The sequence below is a fragment of the Lithobates pipiens genome, unplaced genomic scaffold, assembly GCF_037356315.1.
Source record: "Lithobates pipiens isolate NorthernLeopardFrog02 unplaced genomic scaffold, aLitPip1_a1.2 Scaffold_25, whole genome shotgun sequence".
Classification (NCBI taxonomy): Eukaryota; Metazoa; Chordata; class Amphibia; order Anura; family Ranidae; genus Lithobates; species Lithobates pipiens.
Genome location: NW_027507787.1, coordinates 108,126,205 through 108,151,961, shown reverse-complemented (window position 1 = coordinate 108,151,961; position 25,757 = coordinate 108,126,205). Strand labels below are relative to the sequence as shown.

Here is a 25,757-nt window from a genome sequence, read left to right as displayed (position 1 = left end):
ACGGGGGAAGAAGAGAGTGCAAAGACGGAGAGAGAGGAGGTAGGGGGATAGCGGCGGGAAAAAAAAGAAAAATAAAGACAAAAAGGGAGGGGGGAATGCCACCCAGGGCAGACATGGCCTACATAGGTAAACATTAGATGTTCAGTCGTTTTCTGGGACAGAGGCACTGCTCACCTCCCGAACGTAGTCTCGAGTACCAGTAAAATACCTGCAGGGCCTCCATGTAACACTAAATGCCTCTTCAGTGTTGTGAAGGGTGGCGGTCAATTCTTCCATCCGGAGAATATGATTGACTTTGGAATACCACAGCACCTTGGATGGGGGCTGAGGCTGCCTCCACAGTGTGGGAATGCAGGCCCGGGCGGCATTCAGGAGTTGCATCGTGAGGAATTTTTTGTATTTTCGAACAGGCTGTTAGGTCAAGTGTAGAAGGCACGCTGCTGGGAACCCAAAAGTTCCTCAAGGCCGGGCATGCCCAGAAAAGGTGTCCCATGATCCCCGTATCTGAATTTCACCTCCAACAAACATCCGGGATCGATCTATCCATTTTATTCAGAAGGTATGGGACTCCATACCAGCGTGAGACTATCTTGTATCCTGATTCTTGATATTGGTTTGCGATGGAAGCTTTATGTACTAAGGTCAGGATCTTCCCTATCTGTTGTGGGGTAAATGTGATGCCTAAGTCCCTCTCCCATTTGTGGATAAATGGTGGGGGTCGACTCCTCCTCCTGACTACTCAATAGGTTGTACAGGAGGGAGAGGGTGTGTCGCACAGGTTCCCTTTTGTGACAGATGGATTCATAGGGTGTCAGGTCTCTAGGAGTGTAGGGGGCCCTTTGTATGGCCAGAAGAAAGTGACGAAGTTGATAAGCACTAAACAAGTCAAGCGGAGGGTCAGAAAGCTCGGCGACAGTTTGCGTGGTCGGGAGCCCTCCCAAGGGCGACACCTCTCCCAGTCGCTGTTTCCCCACCACTGTCAACTGTCGCAGTTTCTTGTTGGTAAATTCCGGTGGGAAGTCTGGATTACCTATAACCGGAGTCATTGGTGATGGCAGGGGAGCAATGTGTGTGCAGCGGAACAACCTCCGCACAACAGCCAACGTAGCTCCCACTACGGGGTGACCTCTGAGGTCTTTTGGTAGGGAGGACAGGAGCCACGGGGAGGTCAATAGGGGAATGGATCCATCCTCAATCTCCATCTCCACCCACTGCTTGTGTGGGCCATTACAATGCCAATCAACGACTCTGGCTAGCAGAGTCACTCTGTAGTATTGTCTGAGATCTGAGAGACCCAGACCCCCCTTGTCCTTTGGTCTGGCAAGCAATTGCAAACGGGCTCTGGGCGGTTTGCGTGCCCAAATAAAGTCCCGGAGCAGCACCTGCAGTTGTCTGAAAAAAATTGGGGGTAACCGGATCGGTAATGTCTGGAACATGTGTAAGATCCGCGGGAGGGCCGTCATTTTGAATGCATTACAGCGCCCGAACCAGGTCAGTGTTAAAGCATGCCATTTTCCCAAATCAGATTTCAGTCTATCCAGGAGAGGGACAAAATTAAGCGGGTACAATTGCGCTAAATCCGCTGCGATGTCAACGCCCAGGTAACATATCGATTTTTCAGCCCAGTAGATGGAAAAGCGGAGCGGAGCCTCTTGGCCTCACCATCCGGGACCGATATATTCAATACAGCTGACTTGGCGCAATTGATTTTATAGTTTGATAGGCTGCCGTATCGCTGGAGAGACGCAAGTATATTGGGAAGCAAAATGTGTGGATTGGAGACAGAAAAAATTAGATCGTCAGCCTACGCCGCAATTTTGTGGTGTGGTGTGCCGAAGGTTTGGATATGCCAGTAATATTCGGGTCATTCCGAACGTGACACATAAGTGGTTCCAGTGTCAGAATAAAAATGAGGGGAGACAGAGGGCACCCCTGCCTCGTCCCATTAGTGATGGGGAAAGAGTCCGAGCACCACTCGTTCACCCGTACCGCTGCCGACGGCGTGGAGTAAAGCGGGTTGAGAGTGCCTGAAGAGATTGCCTATGGCCACATCACTCTGAAAGCACCCAATCTCGTCTGATCTTGGAGGCTAAGAAGAGTCGGGCCTGGTTAGTACCTGTAGGCTTCTTTTTATGTTGTTGGCGTTGATTCGTTTTTTTTTTTTTGCTTGTTTCCCAAGGTGACCATCTTGGCATTTGTCAAGAGGGTTGAGAGTGCCCAAAGAGATCGCTTACAGCAGCATCACCCTGAAAGAGCCCTATCTCTTCTCTGAGGCTAAGAAGGGTTGGGCCTAGTTAGTACCTGGATGGGAGATGGCGTTGGAATACTAGGTGCCGTATTCTTCTTTTTATGTTGTTGACATTGACCTGTTTTTTTTCGCTTGTATCTCAAGGTGACTATCTTGGCATTTGTCAAGAGGGTTGAGAATGCCCAAAGAGATTGCCTATGGGCACATAACCCTGAAAGCACCCGATCTCCTCTGATCTCAGAAGCTAAACAGGGTTGGGCCTTGCTAGTACTTGGATTGGAGACCACCTGGGAATACTAGGTGCTGTAGGCTTCTTTTTATGTTGTTGGCCTTGACCTGGTTTTTTTTTCACTTGTTTCCCAAGGTGACCATCTTGGCGTTTGTCAAGAGGATTGAGAGTGCCCGAAGAGATCACCTACGGCCCCATCACCCTGAAAGCGCCCAATCTCGTCTGATCTTGAATGCTAAACAGTGTCGGGCCTGGTTAGTACCTGGATGGGAGACCGCCTGGGAATACCAGGTGCCATAGGCTTCTTTTTTTTTTATTTAGTAGTATGCGACATACAATGCAAAGGCAACTTCACAGAATGTGTGATACAAATAGTTACAAACAAACGATAATATTGCATGGATATCAGAGCCAATGGTAAGATATTCGAGGAGAATAGCACGTGTACAGCTTTGCGGTCATATGAAGATGAGATTAAAGCTCCATCTCGTTGGGATCCTCTACCACTTAAAATATTATTGACACTAGCCCTGCTACCCTCGAAGAGTTTAGATATCCATAGATAGGGGAAGAGTATTGTGTAGTAGTCAAATGGGGTCGGAACATACCATTTTCTTTTCCCTTTTTTGAGTTAAGAAGGGAAATAGTAGAACTGAAAGGAGGGAGAAGGGGAAAGAGAAGATTGGGGAAGAAAATGGCAGAAAAGGAAAATAAGGGGTAAGGGGGTGTCGTGGGTAGAGTGGATAGGGTGGGGTCCCCTCCCAGGGAGCAAGAGACGCCCTCGGCTCACCAGCTCATCAGCTGTCCAACGTTTGGAACAGCGATCTTGTGGATGAGTCTCAGGACAGGCTGCCAGAATGTTTGTAATTTAGGGCATTCCCAAAAAATGTGGAGAATGGTACCAGCCTGTTGCCCACAGCGACAGCAGCGGTCAGATTGACCGGGGAATATTTTGGCCAACACCACCGGTGTACGATACCAGCGTGTGATCAGCTTATATGAGATCTCCTGATATTTACTGCAGAGTGAAGACTTATGGGCGAAAAAGAGTATTCTGTCCTTCTGTGGTTTGGAGAATGTAGTTTGTAAGTCCCTTTTCCATTTAGCTAGGAAGGGTGGATCCGTGGAGGATTGTGCATCTGTCAGGATTTGGTAGGACCTAGAGAGGGAACCACGAATTGGGCCATCATCCAGGCAAAGTTCCTCGAAGGGGTGGAATTGTCTAGAGAAGAACGAATGGTTAGGTAGTGATCCGAGGAAATGGATTAGCTGTCTAGCTCTCCAGCTATCCATTGCAACAGGTACTTGCTCTAGCAGTATGGTCCCTATGGGAATCAAGCCCGTGGGTCCAAGAAATAGGGCTGCTCTCAGAAGCCCTTTCGGGGCTTGCCTGGTAAAGGCCTGGTCAGACAGGCCCGGAGGGAATCTAGGATGTCCAATAATTGGGGTCATAGGAGAAGGGAAGTTAGTCAGGTGGGAAAGGTGAAAATACTATCCATCTCGGCGAGCGAGAGGCCAATTAACGGGTGATTAGTCACACAGGGCTCCAATGGCCTCCCCGCCCAAGGCAGACCAGCCAGTGGAACCCACGCCATCTCCTGCTCTAGCTTGACCCATAGCTTCAGTTCCCCACGCCGGTGTCTTATCACATATGGTCCCCCATCGCATATTGTCCGCTGTGTACTGCGCATGCGCAGTACACAGCAACACAGATTCTGAAATTTGCCGAGCATGAACGGCGCCTGCGCACTGAGTCCAGGTTCTATCCCCACTATCCAAGTGGACACAGAGTAAGAATATAAAAGAGCCGAGCGCAGCGAGGCAGAACCCGAAGCGCGGCGAGCGAACCTCGCCTACGAGGGGCCCTCTAATATTCACAACCCTATGTCCGCTTGGATGGTGGGGCTACCACCTCCACTCAACGTGCAGGCGACGTTCAGCTTCTGAGATTTTCCGAAGCTTCGTCGTCTCCGTACTGCGCATGCACAGTACGGCGCAGACACTATATCATGGCCGGACAGTATATGGCAGAACACCGGCACCAGTCAACCACCGGTGTCATGTGCGTTGCTGTGTAATATAGAGCAGGGTCCGGGAAGCCAATACCTCCCCTCAATTTCGGTCGCAATAGCATTACCCTACCAATACGCATATGTTTTCTTCTTGGCTTCTTTTTATGTTGTTGGCTTTGACCTGTTTTTTTTAGCTTGTTTCCCAAGGTGACCATCTTGGCCTTTGTCAAGAGGCTTCAGAGTGCCCAAAGAGAGTGCCTACGACCAAATCACCCTGAGAGAGCCCAATCTCATCTGATCTCAGAGGCTAAGCAGCGATGGGCCTGGTTAGTACCTGGATGGGAGACAGCTTGGGAATACCAGGTGCCGTAGGCTTCTCATTGTGTTGTCGGCGTTGACCTGTTTTTTCCCCCTTGTTTCCCAAGGTGACCATCTTGGCATGTGTCAAGAGGGTTGAGAGTGCACAAAGAAATTGCCTAGGAGCACAACACCCTGAAAGCGCCCAATCTCGTTTGGTCTCAGAGGCAAAGCAGGGTTGGGCCTGGTTTGTACCTGGATGGGAGACCGCCTGGGTTTTCCAGATGCCACAGGCTTATTTTTATGTTGTTGGTGTTGACCTGTTTTTTTCGCTTGTTTCCCAAAGTGATCATCTTGGCATTTGTCAAGAGGGTTGAGAGTGCCTAAAGAGATCGCTTACAGCCGCATCACCCTGAAAGCACCCTATCTCTTCTGATCTCAGAGGCTAAGAAGGGTTGGGCCTAGTTAGTACTTGAATGGGAGACGGCCTTGGAATACCAGGTGCCGTATTCTTCTTTTTATGTTGTTGGCGTTGACCTGTTTTTTTTCGCTTGTTTCCCAGGGTGACTATCTTGGCATTTTTCAAGAGGGATGAGAGTGCCCAAAGAGATTGCCTATGGGCACATCACCCTGAAAGCGCCTAATCTCCGCTGATCTCAGAGGCTAGAAAGGGTCGCGCCTTGTTAATACCTGGATGGGAGACCGCCTGGAAATACTAGGTGCGGTAGGCTTCTTTTTATGTTGTTGGCGTTGACTTGTTTTTTTTGTTTGTTTCCCAAGGTGACCATCTTGGCGTTTGTCAAGAGGGTTGAGCATGCCTGAAAAAATCTACTATGGCTGCATCAGCCTGAAAGAGCCAAATCTCATTTGATCTCAGAGGCTAAGGCCGCGTACACACGGGCGGACTGTTCGTCCAACTTTGTCCGCTGAACAGTGTTTCAGCGGACAGTCCGCTCGTGTGTGGGCTTCAGCGGACAGTTTCAGCGGACAGTCTAACGAACAAAGTTTTTCGGAATTTCCGTAAGACTGTCCGCTGAAACTTGGTTTGAGCGGACAGTCCGCTCATGTGTAGGCTTGTTCGTCAAACTAAGTTCCGCGCATGCTCAGAAAGGATTTACACGCCGAAGGTTGCATTGCAGTGTATAGGACTTTGAATCTCTCGTCCCGTCGTACGTGCCGTTCACGTCATCGCGCAAGTTTTCAGCGGACTGTTCGTTCGTCGTGTGTGGTCAAGTCCGCTCATGCAAATTTTGAACGGACTGTTTGTCAAACTGTTTGACGAACCTAGTTGGGCGGACAGTCCGCCCGTGTGTACGCGGCCTAAGCAGGGTTGGGACCTGGTTAGTACCTGGATGGGAGACCGCCTGGGATTTCTCGATGCCATAGGCTTTTTTTTTAAGTTGTTGGCATTGACTTATGTTTTTTTTTTGTTTTATTCTTTTATTAAGTATAAGTAGAACAACATAAATATAACAGTCAACCATACAGCATGACCCAGGGTCACAATTACATGGTAACAAAAAATAGGCTGCCAAATAACTCTGGGTTCTCAGAGGGGAGTCCTAGAGTTTCATGCAGAAAAGAGAGAAACCCCACCTCCGACATGTAGTACAGTATAACTAATGCAGCTCCGTTCGGACAAATGTAATCATGGAGAACAACTGGGACCACAGCGAGCCAGCTTATCATGACCTATGTGAACCAGAGTAAAATATGAGCCGGTCGTGTCCAGAACCCTGGGGTTCTTCTGGGTCCCAAAGGCTAGTAAGGAGACAAGGCATAGTGAAAAGGGAGGACGGGGGAAGAAGAGAGTGCAAAGACGGAGAGAGAGGAGGGGGGGGGGGATGGCGGCGGGGAAAAAAAGAAAAATAAAGACAAAAAGGGAGGGGGGGGGGGGAATGCCACCCAGGGCAGACTTGGCCTACGTAGGTAAATGTTAGATGTTCAGTCGTTTTCTGGGACAGGGGCGCTGCTCACCTCCCGAATGTAGTCTCAAGTACCAGTAAAATACCTCCAGGGCCTCCATGTAACACTAAATGCCTCTTCAGTGTTGTGAAGGGTGGGGGTCAATTCTTCCATCCGGAGAATATGATTGACTTTGGAATACCACAGCACCTTGGATGGGGGCTGAGGCTGCCTCCACAGTGTGGGAATGCAGGCCCGGGCGGCGTTCAGGAGTTGCATCGTGAGGGTTTTTTTGTATTTTCGAACAGGCTGTTTGGTCAAGTGTAGAAGGCACGCTGCTGGGTTGTCTGCGATATCTACATTTCTGAGAGTTTTTATCGTCCCGGTCACCTCCACCCAAAAGTTCCTCAAGGCCGGGCATGCCCAGAAAATGTGTCCCATGGTCCCCGTATCTGAATTGCACCTCCAACAAACATCCGGAATCGATGTATTCATTTTATTCAGAAGGTATGGGACTCTATACCAGCGTGAGACTATCTTGTATCCTGATTCTTGATATTGGTTTGCGATGGAAGCTTTATGTACTAATGTCAGGATCTTCCCTATCTGTTGTGGGGTAAATGTGATGCCAAAGTCCCTCTCCCATTTGTGGATAAATGGTGGGGTCGACTCCTCCTCCTGACTACTTAATAGGTTGTAGAGGAGGGAGAGGGTGTGTCGCACAGGTTCCTTTTTGTGACAGATGGATTCATAGGGCGTCAGGTCTCTAGGAGTGTAGGGGGCCCTTTGTATGGCCAAAAGAAAGTGACGAAGTTGATAAGCACTAAACAAGTCAAGCGGAGGGTCAGAAAGCTCGGCGACAGTTTGCGTGGTCGGGAGCCCTCCCGAGGGCCACACGTCTCCCAGACGCTGTTTCCCCACCACTGTCAACTGTCGCAGTTTCTTGTTGGTAAATCCCGGTGGGAAGTCTGGATTACCTATAACCGGAGTCATTGGTGATGGCAGGGGAGCAATGTGTGTGCAGCGGAACAACCTCCGCACAACAGCCAACGTAGCTCCCACTACGGGGTGATCTCTGAGGTCTTTTGGTAGGGTGGACAGGAGCCACGGGGAGGTCAATAGGGGAATGGATCCATCCTCAATCTCCATCTCCACCCACTGCTTGTGTGGGCCATTACAATGCCAATCAACGACTCTCGCTAGCAGAGTCGCTCTGTTGTATTGTCTCAGATCTGGGAGACCCAGACCCCCCTTGTCCTTTGGTCTGGCAAGCAATTGCAAAAGGGCTCTGGGCGGTTTGCGCACCCAAATAAAGTCCCGGAGCAGCACCTGCAGTTGTCTGAAAAAAATTGGGGGTAACCGGATCGGTAATGTCTGGAACAAGTATAAGATGCGCGGGAGGGCCGTCATTTTGAATGCATTACAGCGCCCGAACCAGGTCAGTGTTAAAGCATGCCAGTTTCCCAAATCAGATTTCAGTCTATTCAGGAGAGGGACAAAATTAAGCGGGTACAATTGCGCCAAATCCGCTGCGATGTCAACGCCCAGGTAACGTATAGATTTTTCAGCTCAGTAGAATGGAAAAGCGGAGCGTAGCCTCTTGGCCTCACCATCCGGGACCGATATATTCAATACAGCCGACGGTGCAATTGATTTTATAGTTTTATAGGCTGCCGTATCGCCGGAGAGCCGCGAGTATATTGGGAAGCGAAATGTGTGGATTGGAGACGAAAAAAATTAGATCGTCAGCGTACGCCGCAATTTTGTGGTGTGCCCAGGGTTTGGATATACCAGTAATATTCGGGTCATTCCGAACGTGACACATAAGTGGTTCCAGTGTCAGAATAAAAATTAGGGGAGACAGAGGGCACCCCTGTCTCGTCCCATTAGTGATGGGGAAAGAGTCCGAGCACTCTGAAAGCACCCAATCTCGTCTGATCTTGGAGGCTAAGAAGAGTCAGGCCTGGTTAGTACCTGGATGGGAGACCACCTGGGAATACCAGTTATTGTAGGCTTCTTTTTATGTTGTTGGCGTTGATTCGTTTTGTTTTTTTTTCGCTTGTTTCCCAAGGTGACCATCTTGGCATTTGTCAAGAGGGTTGAGAGTGCCCAAAGAGTTAGCTTACAGCAGCATCACCCTGAAAGAGCCCTATCTCTTCTCATCTCTGAGGCTAAGAAGGGTTGGGCCTAGTTAGTCCCTGGATGGCAGATGGCTTTGGAATACCAGGTGCCGTAGTCTTCTTTTTATGTTGTTGACATTGACCTGTTTTTTTTCCGCTTGTTTCCCAAGGTGACTATCTTGGCGTTTGTCAAGAGGGTTGAGAATGCCCAAAGAGATTGCCTATGGGCACATAAGCCTGAAAGCGCCCGATCTCCTCTGATCTCAGAGGCTAAACAGGGTCGGGCCTTGCTAGTACCTGGATTGGAGACCACCTGGGAATACTAGGTGCTGAAGGCTTCTTTTTATGTTGTTGGCGTTGACTTGTTTTTTTTTTTGTTTGTTTACCAAGGTGACCATCTTGGTGTTTGTCAAGAGGGTTGAGAGTGCCTGAAGAGCTCGCCTATGGCCACATAACCCTGAAAGCACCAGATCTCGTCTGATCTCAGAGACTAAACAGGGTCGGGCCTTGTTAATAGCTGGATGGGAGACCAGTTGGGAATACTAGGTGCTGTAGACTTCTTCTCATGTTGTTGGCGTTGACTTGATTTTTTTGTTTGTTTCCTAAGGTGACCATATTGGCTTTAGTCAAGGTTGAGAGTGCCTGAAGAAATCTCCTACGGCCACACCACCCTGAAAGACTCCAATCTCATCTGATCTCAGAGGCTAAGCAGGGTTGGGACCAGTTTAGTACCTGGATGGGAGACCGCCTGGGATTTCCAGATGCCGTAGGCTTCTCTTTATGTTGTTGCCGTTGACCTATTTTTTTCCGCTTGTTTCCAAGGTGACCATCTTGGTGTTTGTCAAGAGAGTTGAGAGTGCCTGAAGATATTGGCTATGGCCACATCACCCTGAATCTGTTCCATCTCGTCTGATCTTGGAGGCTAAGCAGGGTTGGGCCTGGTTAATGCCTGGATGGGAGACCGCCTGGGAATACCAGGTGTCGTAGGCTTCTTTTTTTTTTCAAATATAATTTTTTCTCCAAATAGGGGAAGACGGTCCCCCGAGTACATAATGCAACAGAGAAATACAGAGCAAAAAGCAGCTGAACAATACTTGATACAGGTATATTCGCAACTGTGAGTCTGCCTTCCATCAATCACAATGATTCGAGGCACAGATAAAGTACTGTACCAAGATCCAGGGTCATACAAACCCCAGGTCCCTCCGGCATAATCCATCCAGAGGGGGGTGTGGGGCCGTCATTCCCAATTTTCCACTTTTTCCAAAAGAGAGAGGGGGTGGAGGGGGTGAGAGATAGGGGAGGAAGGCAGAAAAGAGAAGGGTTGAAAGATCAGGAAAGGAGAAGAGGGGACGAGACACGATGGCAGCCACTGTCCAAGGGGCCAGTCAAGGAAAGCTCAGAGCACTAAGGCGATAGCAGGCGACATCCTTCCAGGTAGAATATAAAGGTATTCCAGATGTCTCAGGTTTGTTTAAAAAAGTCTTGTTTACCTTGTGATGTGAGGATCAAGTCCGCCATTTTTTTTAATGTCCTCTATTTTCCTAAGCCAGTGAGTAATGAAAGGAGGGAAACATTTTTTCCAATAGAGAGGGATGCAGGATTTCGCCGCATTTATCACATGCCGTAAAATTGATTTTTTTTTGTACTTCTTAATGGGAATCTGTGAATGGTGCAAGAGAAAGAATGCAGCCTCTTCCTGGATGGAGAAGTCTGTGAATTTTTGTGTTATGCATCGGATCTCTGTCCAGAAGTCCACCAAGCTGGGGCAGGACCAAAAAATGTGCAGCAACGTGCCCTCTTCTTCTCCACACCTCCAGCATATGTTCGAGGAAGAGGGGAAACATTTCTGCAGCTTTGATGGTGTCAAATACCACCTGGTGAGAAGTTTAAAATTCGTCTCCTGTATCTTCGTGCACAGCGACATTTTGAGAGCCAAAGTGATAATGCGTTGTCTCTGTGCTGGGGAAAATGAGCAATTAAGGTCCTTTTCCCAGTTGGACAGACAGGTTAAGTGTGGGTAATCTGTTTGAGAGAGAATGTGGGCCAAAGGGCCTTCGCTCCTGCATAGAGTCTCAAACTCCGTCTGAGGGCGGGCGAACATTTGAGGATTGGGGATGGAATGGAGAAAATGATGTCGTTGCGCCGCTCTCCAAAAAGGCAGTTGAAAAAGCCCTGTCGGATCTGTTAGGGTTGAGAAAGAAGTCCATTTTCCATCAATGACGAATTTAGATGCATTGTCTAGGTTGGAATTTCTAAGTGGGTCCCCAGTTCAAAGGTTGGATGGCCACGTATAGGGAATAGGGAAGTCAAAGACGTGAGTGTGTTTTGGGTAGCGATCAGGTGACTGACTTTCAACTAAGCCCCTATAGTGGGATGTGACATAAATTCTGTGGGTAAATACTTATAGCACAACATGGCGCTTCTTAGCGGAATTCGGGAGTGAGCTTAGAAAGTTTGTTTCGATTCCAGTCTAATACACGCCCCAGATGGGAGGCCAGGTAGTAGCGTCGCAAGTCAGGGAGAACCAACCCTCCCTGTTGTTTAGACAATGTCAGCTGTGACCGCTTAAGTCTGGGATTTTTGTGGGCCCAGTTAAATTGAGTGAGCAAGGATTGAGCTTGCTTAAAAAACGGGACTGGAATCTGGACCGGGAGAGCTTGGAAAAGATAAGTAAATTTAGGGAGTATGTTCATTTTAATGAGATTGCATCTCCTGAACCAGGAATGGAGGCCAGAATGCCACCCGTGAAGCAAACTGCGGATCTTAGTGACAAGGGGTGGGGGGAAGTTCAACATAAACGTACGCACGATGTCCGGTGGAATGTAAGTACCTAAGTACTTAAGGGCTGTATGGGTCCATTTAAATCGAAAATTGGACTGCAAGTCTATTAACGTTTGCGGGGGGACTGTAACCCCCATGGCCTTTGATTTCAAGAAGTATCACGTATATCTGGAATTCCCGAAGGAGATTTGGCAAGGAAACTCTGGGATTCGTCAGCGAGAACAGCATGTCATCCGTGTAGGCAGATATCTTGCACTCAATAGTACCCATTTGGAGTCCCGTTATGTCTGAGTTTTGTCGAATTGTGGAGAGAAAGGGTTCCAATGACAGTGCGAATAATAGGGGCGACAGGGGGCAACCTTGTCTGGTCCCATTCCCGATGTCAAGGGGAGATGAGAGAACCCCATTCGCTTTGACTTGAGCTGAAGGGCGTGAGTATATCTTACTTATCCATGCCAGCATCCGTTCACTCAGACCTATATGGCGAAGGACCGAGAACATCATTGTCCATTTGACCCGATCAAAAGCCTTCTCGGCATCAGTACTCATGAAAAGACTAGGGGTCCCAGATGACTTTGCTTTATGGATCAGGGTAAGCACCTTAATGGTGTTGTTCCTATCTTCCCTGGTGGGAATAAAACCTAACTGGTCAATATGTATAAGGGACTGCAAGTGATATGCCAATCACGTGGCGAGGATTTTAGAGAATAGTTTTAGGACCGAATTTAGGAGGGAAATGGGTCTGTAGCTCCCACATAGGCCCGGGTCTTTGCCCTCCTTAGGTATCAACGAGATGTGGGCTCTAAGGGTATCCTCAGGAAAATCCCCATTCGAGCTCAGAGTATTAAATAAATTCACCAAGCGCGGGCCGAGAATAGGGAGGAAGGTCTTAAAGTATTGTGCGGTATATCCGTCAGGGCCCGGAGCCTTACCCACCTTCGGAGGTCCCACGGCTGTCTGGACTTCTTCCAGTGTGATCGGGTCCTCCAAGTACTCCCGTGATTCCGATGAGAGGGTTGGTAGACCAGAACCGGTTACATATCTGTCTATATTGTCCTGTCCAGACCCTGAATCGGGCAGGTTGTAGAGATCAGAGTAACATTTTTCAAAGACTTCGGCTATTTGGGTTGGGGTAGAGGCCCTCTGGCCATTCTCATCTATCAACTGTGGTATGTAAGAGCCAGATTTCAACTCCTTTACCGACCTGGCTAAGATTTTTCCGCATTTGTCCCCTGACTCCTACGTCAGTTTACGACAAAACTGGAGTGCCGCTTTCGCTTTATAATGGAGTAGGTCAGCAATATGGGTACGGAGTGTCCCGAATTCAATCTCTAAGGTCCGTGAGGGGGCATGTTTATGTTTCGCTTCCACAGAGGCAAGTTCACGAAACAGATTAGCAAGCTGTTCCTTCCATGTTTGTTTGATGCGCGCCCCGTGCCTGATAAGTACCCTGCGGAGTACTGACTTGTGAGCCTCCCAAATTATCCCCGGGTCACAGTCCTGCGTTTAGTTTTCTTGGAAATAAAGGTCCAATTCCCTGGTCACATCTGCTAAAACTTCCGGTATCTGGAGAAGGCTCTCATTAAGGTGCCAGAATAGAGACCTAGGTGATGGGTTCCTAGAGAGGGTGTAGGTAAGGGCTACAGGAGCGTGGTCGGACCAAGTTATATGGCCGATGGAGGAAGAGCTCACCAAGTGCAGTTGGTCATGTGGAATCAAGAAGAAGTCTATCCTCAAGTATGATTTGTGAGGGGAAGAGCAAAAAGAGTAGTCCCTTTCCCCAGAGTGTTGCAGACGCCAGACATCAACTAATTGGTCATTCAGTAAACACTTAGTAATCCGCTTTCTAGAGGAAATGAGGAGCGGGAGAAAGAGGCAGAAGTGTCAACCGATGGCGAAAGGGGACATTAAAGTCCCCACCTAATATCAACAGGCCCTCCCGAAAGTCACATAATCTGTGCAGGGTAGTTGCGAGGAACGTGTCTTGGTGATCATTGGGAGCGTACACAGTGGCAACTGTAAAAAGGCGCTCTCCAATGTGGCCCCTAAGAAAAAGATATCGGCTCCCAGGGTCCACCAGAGAATCCTGGAGAACCCAGGGGAGCCTGCTAGAGATCAGAATGGAGACTCCCTTGGTCTTAGAGGAGGGGTTAGTAGAGTGGTAGACCTTAGGGAAGGATCTCAACCATAGAAAGGGGAGGCTAGTATTTTTAAAATGTGTTTCTTGTATAAAGGCCACATCAGTACAGGAAGTCTTCAGTTCTCACAGGAGGATCCACCGTTTTTCAGGGGAGTTCAGTCCCTTAACGTTTAGAGAGGTGACCTTGACTGAGTCTGCCTTCGCTCCTCGGGGAGGGGGAGGGGGACGTCAGAGAAAAGCAAAGAAAGTTGAACCAAGGTAGGTTTTGGGTAGGTAATGCATGGCGGGAACTAAGGGGGAGAAAGGAAGGGCAAATGGAAGGAAAGGTAAAGGGAAAAAGAGGCCGGGCACCTCAACCCCAGGGGGAGAGGGAAATTAAGGGTTGTCCGCACTCAACAGTACAGGAAGGGTATACTAAAACAGCACAATTATGCTATAGCGCTTACCAGATGTACACTGGGTTTAAAGCGCTGTCCTACTTGGGTTGGTGGGTAGACAGGTCAAGAGGGAGCCCCCGAATCCTAGTCCCCCCAGTCCCGGCAGTGGTAAATGTCACGTCTGATACTGGTATGCAAATAAAAGACAATCAGTAACATCATAGAACCAAAAAACAATAGTATAACCAAAACAGAGGTAGAGCATATAACTGTCAGCACTGAGGGGTCTCCTCGGCTCGCCCTAAACGTAGGCATGCACGAGGGAGCCCGTCACAACAGAAAAGGCATCACAGAATGGGATCCACCACCCCCCGTCCCAATCCCCTAAAGTACATGCAGTCCCCGAACAAATCCATTGCTCCCTTTGGCAGATTGTCCTCTTCTTACCCCCTCTCCCCCGTCCACGCCCCGGGGGAAAAGGGGCAGGGAAAGGGGGAGTAGAAGGGGGGAAAGGGGTAGGGAAAGGAGGGAAGGGAAGGGTGGGAAACAGGGGAGAGGGGAAAAACATGCGGAAATGTCAAGTCCTTTAGCGCACTCCCACCAGCAAACACCCAGACCCCATAAATTTCAACTCCTCCCCTCCATGGTCACCACATCATGATGAAAGAGGAGCAGCCCTGGTCGGTGCATGGAAAATCTGGCAGGCAAGGGACTGGGGCCACCATCCCTCCATCCAACGGGAGACTTCACCCGAGCAGCAGTCCTGGGGCCCGCCAATTAGTGTCTCTCCTGCATCGCCATCGGGGGCTGTGTAGAGCATCCAGAGGGAGGCTGGGACTGCCCAAACAGTAAGGGGTAAATCCTCCAGGGGGGGGTCCAGAGTCACCCTGGAGGGAAGCAGTGTCTTGTACCAATAGGCTCAATAAATAAGTCATCCAGGGTCCCCAAAAGCTGCAGAAGGCAATGTCGGCAAAGAGTAGGTGGGAGCCAGAGGGGGGGACGAGGGGCGCAACCAAGGGGAGGGGACACATATGCGGGAATATCAAGCCCTTCCAGTACAGCGCACTAGGTATCACTCAGATCCCCCAAAGTGCAACTCCCCCATCTAAGGTCAAGACTCCAGAAGGGAAGATGAGCCGCCCTGGTCTGTACATGAAAGAACCTGCTGCCAAGGGGTTGGGGCTATCATCCCTTCCTCCAATGGGAGATGCCACCGGCATGACAGCCCCGTGTCCTGTCAAGTGGTGCCCCTCTGACAATGTCGTTGTGGTATATGTGGAGCATCCAGGGAGAGGCAGGGACCACCCAAACAGTGAGGGGTAAAGCCTCCAAGGGGGACCGGTGTCAGACAGGAGGTTAGCGGTGTCTTGTACAAGTTGGTTAATTAGACAAGTCATCCAGTGTGTTCCTGTGAGCAGCCGAAGGAAAGGTCGGTAAGGATTATGAATGGGTGGGAGCCAGGGAGTGCATAAAACTGCCACCAGATGACCGGGGCAGAGAGGGCAAGGGGATGAAAGTCAGATCTGGTAGGTGGGGGCGGGGGTGAGGAGTGTCCCTCATATTACTATCTGTATACATTAGCCTGTCTTTTGTACACATTAGCCGGTCCTCTGTATACACTAGTCTGTCTGTATACACTAGTGTATACAGATAGGCTAGATTATACAGAAGAACGTCCTGGGTATGCAGAGATGGAGGCTAGGGTATACAGAGAGAGAGGCTAGAGTATGCATACTTGCTAGTGTATACAGACGGACTAGGGTATACAGAAGACCGGCTAGTTTATATAGGGAGGCAAATGTGTGCAAAAGATAGGCTAGTGTATACAAATAGGCTAGATTATAGAGAAGAACATCTTGGGTATGCAGAGAGAGAGGCTGGGTTACACAGAGAGGCTGGTGTATGCAGACTTGCTAGTGTATACAGACGGACTAGTGTATACAGAGAGGCTTGGGTATACAGAGAGCTAATGTATAAAGAGCAGCTAGTGTATACAAAAGACATCCAAGGGTCTCCAGAGAGACTCGTGTATGCAGAAGACCGGCTAGTTTATACAGAGAGGCTAAAGTGTACACAACACAGGCTAGTGTATATAGATAGGCTAGATTATACAGAAGAACGTCCTGGGTATGCAGAGATGGAGGCTAGGGTATACAGAGAAAGAGACTGTGTTACACAGAGAGGCTAGAGTATGCAGACTTGCTAGTGTATACAGACGGACTAGTGTATACAGAGAGGCTTGGGTATACAGAGAGCTAATGTATAAAGAGCAGCTAGTGTATACAAAAGACATCCAAGGGTCTACAGAGAGACTCGTGTATGCAGAAGACCGGCTAGTTTATACAGAGAGGCTAAAGTGTACACAACACAGGCTAGTGTATATAGATAGGCTAGATTATACAGAAGAACGTCCTGGGTATGCAGAGATTGAGGCTAGGGTATACAGAGAGAGAGACTGTGTTACACAGAGAGGCTAGAGTATGCAGACTTGCTAGTGTATACTGACGGACTAGTGTATACAGAAGACCAGCTAGTTTATACAGAGAGGCTAATGTGTACAAAAGACAGGCTAGTTTATACAGATAGGCTAGATTATACAGAAGAACATCCTGGGTATGCAGAGATGGAGGCTAGGGTATACAGAGAGAGAGAGAGAGAGAGAGGCTGGGTTACACAGAGAGGCAGGAGTATGCAGACTTGCTAGTGTATACAGATGGACTAGTGTATACAGTAGACCGGCTAGTTTATACAGAGAGGCTAATGTGTACAAAAGACAGGCTAGTTTATACAGATAGGCTAGATTATACAGAAGAAGGTCCTGGTTATGCAAGAGATGGAGGCTAGGGTATGCAGAGAGAGAAGCTTGGTTACACAGACTTGCTAGTGTATACAGACGGACTAGTGTATACAGAGGACCGGCTAGTTTATACAGAGAGGCTAATGTGTACAAAAGACAAGCTAGTTTATACAGATAGGCTAGATTATACAGAAGAACGTCCTGGGTATGCAGAGATGGAGGCTATGGTATACAGAGAGAGAGAGAGAGGCTGGGTTACACAGAGAGGCAGGAGTATGCAGACTTGCTAGTGTATACAGATGGACTAGTGTATACAGTAGACCGGCTAGTTTATACAGAGAGGCTAATGTGTACAAAAGACAGGCTAGTTTATACAGATAGGCTAGATTATACAGAAGAAGGTCCTGGTTATGCAAGAGATGGAGGCTAGGGTATGCAGAGAGAGAGGCTTGGTTACACAGACTTGCTAGTGTATACAGAAGGACTAGTGTATACACAGGACCGGCTAGTTTATACAGAGAGGCTAATGTGTACAAAAGACAGACTAGTGTATACAGATAGACTAGATTAAACAGAAGAACGTCCTGGGTATGCAGAGATGGAGGCTAGGGTATACAGAGAGAGAGGCTAGAGTATGCATACTTGCTAGTGTATACAGGCGGACTAGTGTATACAGAAGACCGGTTAGTTTATACAGAGAGGCAAATGTGTACAAAAGACAGGCTAGTGTATACAGATAGGCTAGATTATACAGAAGAACGTCCTGGGTATGCAGAGATGGAGGCTAGGGTATACAGAGAGAGAGAGAGAGAGAGAGAGAGAGAGAGAGAGGCTGGGTTACACAGAGAGGCAGGAGTATGCAGACTTGCTAGTTTATACAGATGGACTAGTGTATGCAGTAGACCGTCTAGTTTATACAGAGAGGCTAATGTGTACAAAAGGCAGGCTAGTTTATACAGATAGGCTAGATTATACAGAAGAACGTCCTGGGTATGCAGAGATGGAGGCTAGGGTATACAGAGAGAGAGAGAGGCTAGGTTACACAGAGAGGCAGGAGTATGCAGACTTGCTAGTGTATACAGATGGACTAGTGTATACAGTAGACCGGCTAGTTTACACAGAGAGCCTAATGTGTACAAAAGACAGGCTAGTGTATACAGATAGGCTAGATTATACAGAAGAAGGTCCTGGTTTATGCAAGAGATGGAGGCTAAGGTATACAGAGAGAGAAGTTGGGTTACAAAGAGAGGCTAGTGTATGCAGGCTTGCTATATTGCAGAGCGTAATTTATCAGGAAAGAGATCCAAAGCGTTAGTTGCAGTAGTATCATAAAACTGAGAGTTGCATTACTCTAAATTTAAAAGTTGTTCCGGTAGCACTGAAAAGACGATATTAGATGAGTGATCTACACATTTCGTTTACTATTGCAGAGAGATACCGGCTAAATGTTAATATGTTAATATGTGCTGCGTGTAAGGTAGAAATAAGATGGTTAAGTGTGAGCTGGTTTACCAGGATTTAGAGATAGTAATCTGTTTATTCTAATAATAAATATAGCAAAATAACTCTAAAATTAATATTGAGACAGTATATACAGGTCGGGTTTAAGTGGAAATACACTAAATAACAGCAACGACGTGTGTAGGTTTTTATCAATCAGGTTCATTACGTGTCTTTAATCATGTAGTGAATATACCCTAAATATAGCATAAGGATGAGAAAGGATAATAACGGGCAGAGGATGTCATGGCAAAAAGACAAACTGCATTAGAATTGTGAATATGAATTAGAGATGAAATGCCAATCCCCACGGCTACGTACAGCAAAGCAGCTAAATATTCAGCTAAATATTCTGCAATAGCAGAGATTAAGTATTGCAGTCGAAATGAGATCGGAAGCGTTAGTTGCAGTAGCTCCAAAATGACTGAGAAATCATTTCATTACTCTAAATGTAAAAGTTATCCAGGTAGCACTGAGTGGACTGATATTAGATGAGTGATCGTTGTAATACAAATTCCGTTTCCTATAGCAGAGAGATACCAGCTAAATGTGAAACGAGCAATTAAACTGTTCACGGTAGCATTGCATTACTCTTAATACGTGCAGCGTGTAAAGAAGCAATAAGATGGTTTTGTATTACCCTAAAATTAGCAGTATACGTAATAAAGGTGAGTAGGTAACATGTATTTAGACATAGCAAACTCTACAATCTAATTTAGCAAAATTAGAACGGATAATATTGAGACAGTATATAAAAGTCGAGTTTAAGTGGAAATACACAAAATATCTAGCTTACCTTTACATTGTTCAATAGAGCGTTGCAAAGTAATACCAAAGCAGAATGTCGGAATATCAATTAGATGAGATGATTGCTGTAATCATGAAATATCAGCAACGACGTGACAAGGTTTCTATCGTTTTTCAGGATCCTTACGTGTCTTTAAGGATGAGTAAGTATAATAACTGGCAAAGTATGACATGGCAAAGAGACAAATTGCATTAGAGATGTGAGATAGACATGAAATGTCAATCCCCATTGGTTATTTACATGTAACCATTAATGCAGTTAACGCGGCTACATACAGCAAAGTGTGAGCTAAGCAGCTAAATATTACTTAACATATCAGAGATAAAGTATTGCAGTTGAAAAAAGATCGGAAGCGTTACTTGCAGTAGCTTCAAAATGACTGAGAAATCATTTCATTACTCTAAAAGTAAAAGTTATCCCGGTAGCACTGAGTGGACTGATATTAGATGAGTGATCGTTGTGGTACAAATTCAGTTTCCTATAGAGAGAGATACCAGCTAAATGTGAGAAGAGCAATTAAACTGTTCCCATCGGTAGCATTGCATTACTCTTAATATGTGCAGCGTTCAAAGAAGCAATAAGATGGTTTTGTATTATCCTAAAATTAGCAGTATACGTAATAAAGGAGAGTAGGTAACCTGGATTTAGACATAGCAAACTCTATAATCGAATTTAGCAAAATTAGAAAGGATAATATTGAGACAGTATATACAGGTCGAGTTTAAGTGGAAATACACAAAATATATAGCTTACCTTTACATTGTTCAATAGAGCGTTGCAAAGTAATTCCAAGGCAGAATGTCGGAATAGCAATTAGATGAGATGATTGCTGTAATCATGAAATATCAGCAAGGACGTGACTAGGTTTCTATCATTTTCAGGATCCTTACGTGTCTTTAAGGATGAGAACGTATAATAACTGGCAAAGTATGACATGGCAAAAGAGACAAACTGCATTAGAAATGTGAATGTGAATTAGAGATGAAATGTCAATCCCCATTGGTTATTTACATGTAACCATTAATACAGTTAACGTGGCTACATACAGCAAAGTGTGAGCTAAGCAGCTAAATATTACTTAATATATAAAAGAGATCGGAAGCGTTACTTGCAGTAGCTTCAAAATGATTGAGAAATGATCATATTGTCGGAATAGCAATTAGATGAGATGATTGCTGTAATCATGAAATATCAGCAACGACTAGGTTTCTATCGGATGAGAAGGTATAATAAATGGCAAAGTATGACATGGTAAAGAGGCAAATTGCATTAGAGATGTGAGATGGACATGAAATGTCAATCCCCATTGGTTACTTACATGTAAACGCGGCACCATACAGCAAAGTGTGAGCTAAGCAGCTAAAGGGTATTTAATAGTAAATTGACGTAGCTTGAAAATTCCAACGTTTAAATCGTTCCATTAATTTTGTAACGCACGAAGACGGCTTACACTGACTGTTTTCCGTTTCCACTGCTTATCGGCATAATGTAGCAGTAACCATGAACATTAATAGTGATAGACAGCTTACATTAGGATGTATGCATGAGGTGAATGTAAAATAGTTGCATTATGTGTTATTAATGTAATCAAACTGTATTGCTATGCTTTGCTACTGCAACCACTTCTCAATCAAGTAAACCGCCCCACTGCTTTTCTCACATTTTGCTGCTGTTAAAAAATGTGTTGCAAGTGTTAGGTGTTACAAATGGTTATCAGTGCGACAGTTAATGTGGAGAAGAAGTAATACACAAAATAGAGTCAGAAAGAGAATCCTATTGCATAGAGGTCGCGAGAGATGGTTGCATTGCTCTTATGTGCAGTGTGTAAAAGGATTTAAAAAGATGGTTTTGTGTGACTTTTGCTTTAACGTAAAATTAGCTGTAGACATTATAACTATGGTTAGGTTTACAATGATTTAGAGTTAATAATCTCTATAATATAATAATAATAAGTATAGCAAAAGAAATTAGGAAAATATTGAGGCATATAGGTCGAGATAACGTGAATACACAAAAGGGTAATATCCTCATTAAGGCAGAATGTCGGAATAGCAATGAGATTCGATGGTTGCAACATAAAACAAAATATGAGAACGGCTAAAATACAGAACAACAGTACATAATTTAAGAGTACAGTAGAATATAGTATAAATTATTTAAGATTAAATAGACTTAGAATGAAAAAAATCTAAGTTTAAATCGTTGAGTAAATCGTTGAGTAAATCGTGAATTTATCAGCTAAGTTAACGCTGAGATTATGATTAATTTCACAGTTCCATTACGCGGTCCTTTTCCACTGGTATAGTCATAATGTAATATCAGTAATTGCTATCAGTAAATGTTAAAATTGTAAGACGGTTCACGGTTATGTGGAATTGATATGGATTTAAAAGCGGTACATTAAATTTCTGAAGCATATGGCAGAAAGACGGCTTACACTGCTTTTCTCACATTTTGCTGCGGTAAAAAGAAATGTTTTGTCACTGTGTTTTAACTGTGACAGTTAAGGTGGAGAAAAAGAAGTAATACAGAAAATAGAGTCAAACAGTGGAAACGTTTATTTGTCATGACAGCTGATACTGGTTGAGCAATAAAACTGTTTTATTAAGATGTAAGACTAGTTTTATTCTCTACATATAGGCTTTTCAGAGAGTTGTATAATATAGGCGACCAATAGGACATTTAAATGGCTTAATGTTGTAGGGAGGAAGTATCGCTTTTCAAAGGTAAGAGATTGAAAGCTTAGCTTGAAAATGTCCGAGAAATAGTTGCTTTAGTCTAAATTGAAAGAATATGCCGGTACCAATGAGAAAGCTTATATTAGACTAGTTGATCTTTGCATTACACAATCCTATTATTATTATTATTATTATTATTATTAATAATAAGATCATAGTGCAGAGAAATTTTGATTTTGAGATAGTACTCTCTATTTCTAATAAGAAATAAAGAAAAATAAGTCAGGATGGTGTGTCAGGACTGTCACATACTCAATGTGACAGTTGATGTTGGAATTACAAATATGCAAAATAGAGCAAAAGAGTACATGGTTTATTTATATGTATGATAGTTTTATTGCATGCTTGATGTGGATGATTAAAATCGTGTAGTGAGTATAATCTATATTTAGCATAAGAATGAAAAGGCATAACATGGCAATGAGACAAACTCCATTAGAGATGTGAGCTAGATGAAATGATGAAAAGTCTCTGTATAGCCCAGATTGTCTTCTGTTATCACTTAGCCTACCCTCTAAATTCACTAGCCTCTCTATATACACCAGCATGTTTACACTAGCCGGTCTCTGCATACAATAGCTTGTCTTCGATATACACTAGCCTATGTTCTGAATACACTAGCCCGTCTTCTGTCTTCTGTATGCCCTAGCCTGTCTTCTGTATACATTAGTCTCTCTGTATAAACTAGCATCTCTGTATACCCCAAACTGTCTTCTGTAAAAACGTGTCTCTCTTATAGCCTGTCTAGCCTTTCTTCTGTACACACTAGCTTCTCTGTATACACTAACCAGGCTTCTATATACTCTATGCACTAGCCTCTCTGTATAATCTAGCCTCTCTATATACCCTAGATAGTGTTCTGCATACACTAGCCTCTCCGTAGAAGCCAGCCTTTATTCTTTATTCACTAGCCTTTCTTCTGTATGCTGTAGTCTTCTATATATACTAGCTTCTCTGTACACCCCTGCATCTCTGTAATACACTAAACCCTCTGTATACCACAGCCTGTCTTCTGTATACCCTACCCAGTCTTCTGTATACACTGTCAGCTTGGATGTATACCCAAGCCTGTCTTCTGTATACACTAGTCTCTCTATATGCACTGTCCTATCTGTATACACTCGACTCTCTCTATACACTAACCTCTCTATATACACTAACATCTTTGTATATACTAGCTTCTCTTTAAACTAACCTCTCTGTGTACCCCAGCCTCATTGTTTACTCTAGCATCGCTGTATACTCAAGCCTATCTGCATACACGAGTCTGTATTCTGTATTCACTAGCCTTTCTTCTGTCTTCTATATATACTAGCTTCTCTGTACAACCTTGCATCTCTGTAAAAACTGTCTGAACTAGCCAGTATTATGTATACACTCACCGACTGTATACACTAGACTCTCTGAATACACTAAACCCTCTGTATACCACAGCCTGTCTTCTGTATACACTAGACTGTAAAAACTAGCTAGAATACACCAGCCTGTCTTCTTTACCCACTAGACTCTCTGTATGCACTACCCAGTCTTCTGTATACACTGTCATCTTTGATGTATACCCAAGCCTGTCTTCTGTATACACTAGTTTCTCTATATGCACTGTCCTATCTGTATACACTCGACTCTCTCTATACACTAATCTCTCTATATACACTAACATCTTTGTATATACTAGCTTCTCTTTAAACTAGCATCTCTGTGTACCCCAGCCTCATTGTTTACTCTAGCATCGCTGTATACTCAAGCCTATCTGCATACACGAGTCTGTATTCTGTATTCACTAGCCTTTCTTCTGTCTTCTATATATACTAGCTTCTCTGTACAACCTTGCATCTCTGTAAAAACTGTCTGAACTAGCCAGTATTATGTATACACTCACCGACTGTATACACTAGACTCTCTGAATACACTAAACCCTCTGTATACCACAGCCTGTCTTCTGTATACACTAGACTGTAAAAACTAGCTAGAATACACCAGCCTGTCTTCTTTACCCACTAGACTCTCTGTATGCACTACCCAGTCTTCTGTATACACTGTCATCTTTGATGTATACCCAAGCCTGTCTTCTGTATACACTAGTTTCTCTATATGCACTGTCCTTTCTGTATACTCTCGACCCTCTCTATACATTAACCTCTCTATATACACTAACATCGTTGTATATACTAGCCTCTCTTTAAATTAGCCTCTCTGTGTACCCCAGCCTCACTGTTTACTCTAGCATCTCTGTATACTCAAGCCTATCTACATACACGAGTCTGTATTCTGTATTCACTAGCCTTTCTTCTGTATGCTGTAGTCTTCTATATATACCAGCTTCTCTGTACACCCTTGCATCTCTGTAAACACTGTGTAAACTAGCCAGTCTTATGCATACACTCGCCGACTGTATACACTAGACTCTCTGAATACACTAAACTCTCTGTATACCACAGTCTGTCTTCTGTATACACTAGACTGTAAATACTAGCTAGAATACACCAGCCTGTCTTCTGTACCCACTAGACTCTCTGCATGCACTACCCAGTTTTCTGTATACACTGTCATCTTTGATGTATACCCAAGCCTGTCTTCTGTATACACTAGCTTCTCTATATGCACTGTCCTTTCTGTATACACTCGACTCTCTCTATACACTAACCTCTCTATATACACTAACATCTTTGTATATACTAGCCTCTCTTTAAACTAGCCTCTCTGTGTACCCCAGTCTCACTGTTTACTCTAGCATCTCTGTATACTCAAGCCTATCTACATACACGAGTCTGTATTCTGTATTCACTAGCCTTTCTTCTGTATGCTGTAGTCTTCTATATATACCAGCTTCTCTGTACACCCTAGCACTGTAACAGTGCTAGGTTCCTGTATTACAGAAACAGAACACCAGCAATAAGGTGTATACTGTACAGGAGGCAAACAACACCCACTCTAACTTTTGCACTGCAGATGCATGTATTGCAGAAATTGAACACCAATAATAAAGGGTAGCTTCAGGTGTGTACTGTGCAGGAGGCACTAACACCCACTGTAACAGTGCTAGGTTCCCAAGCAGTAAAGACACTGTCCCTGCCTATCGTCCTCTTTCCCTGACCACCGCAACACACTATACAAGGCCGGGTGAGCTATACTTGGCCACAGGAATCCTGCCTGTGGTGAATTATGGCTCTCGTCACAGAGGATGTCACATCTGATCTTATTATATAGAACCTATTATGCTCCTCGTAAACTTTTTCAGTTTGGCCGAACGGCCGGACGCAAGTTGCTCCCGGTGCGGGAACATGGTGGGAGACATGATGCACATGTTTTGGAGATGCCCGAAGTTGATCCGCTACTGGACAGAGGTGATAGGAACCATTGATCGGGTGTTTGGAACCTCCACCAGGATGGAGGCGAAGTATTGTCTCCTGGGATTAGTTGGCAGTTCTGAGATGCCTATTTCAGGCAAGGAAACTGTTGGCAATGACTTGGTTTTTTTCACTTGTTTCCCAAGATGACCATGTTGGCGTTTGTCAAGATGGTTGAGAGTGCCCAAAGAGATCGCCTATGGCCCCATCACCTTGAAAGTGCCTGATCTTGTCTGATCTCGGAGGCTAAGCATTGTCCGGCCTGATTAGTAACTGGGTGGGAGACCAACTGGGAATACCAGGTGTCGTAGGATTCTTTTTATGTTGTTGGCGTTGACATGGTTTTTTTTTCCACTTGTTTCCCAAGGTGATCATCTTGGCATTTGTCAAGAGGGCTGGGAGAGCCCAAAGAAATCTCCTATGACCACATCCCCCTGAAAGCGCCCGATCTCATC

General features: G+C 45.4%; 6 pseudogenes; all 6 read left to right on the top strand.

Moving 5' to 3' along the window:
• The first annotated feature begins 2,441 nt into the window (after positions 1 to 2,441).
• Positions 2,442 to 2,560, top strand: LOC143932677 (5S ribosomal RNA; annotated as a pseudogene).
• Positions 2,561 to 2,661: 101 nt separating this feature from the next.
• LOC143932293 (5S ribosomal RNA) lies at positions 2,662 to 2,780 on the top strand (annotated as a pseudogene).
• A 1,965-nt stretch (positions 2,781 to 4,745) lies between these two features.
• Positions 4,746 to 4,864, top strand: LOC143931774 (5S ribosomal RNA; annotated as a pseudogene).
• Positions 4,865 to 9,250: 4,386 nt separating this feature from the next.
• Positions 9,251 to 9,369, top strand: LOC143932165 (5S ribosomal RNA; annotated as a pseudogene).
• A 95-nt stretch (positions 9,370 to 9,464) lies between these two features.
• Positions 9,465 to 9,584, top strand: LOC143932053 (5S ribosomal RNA; annotated as a pseudogene).
• Positions 9,585 to 9,682: 98 nt separating this feature from the next.
• On the top strand, positions 9,683 to 9,801 carry LOC143931989 (5S ribosomal RNA; annotated as a pseudogene).
• Positions 9,802 to 25,757: the final 15,956 nt, after the last annotated feature.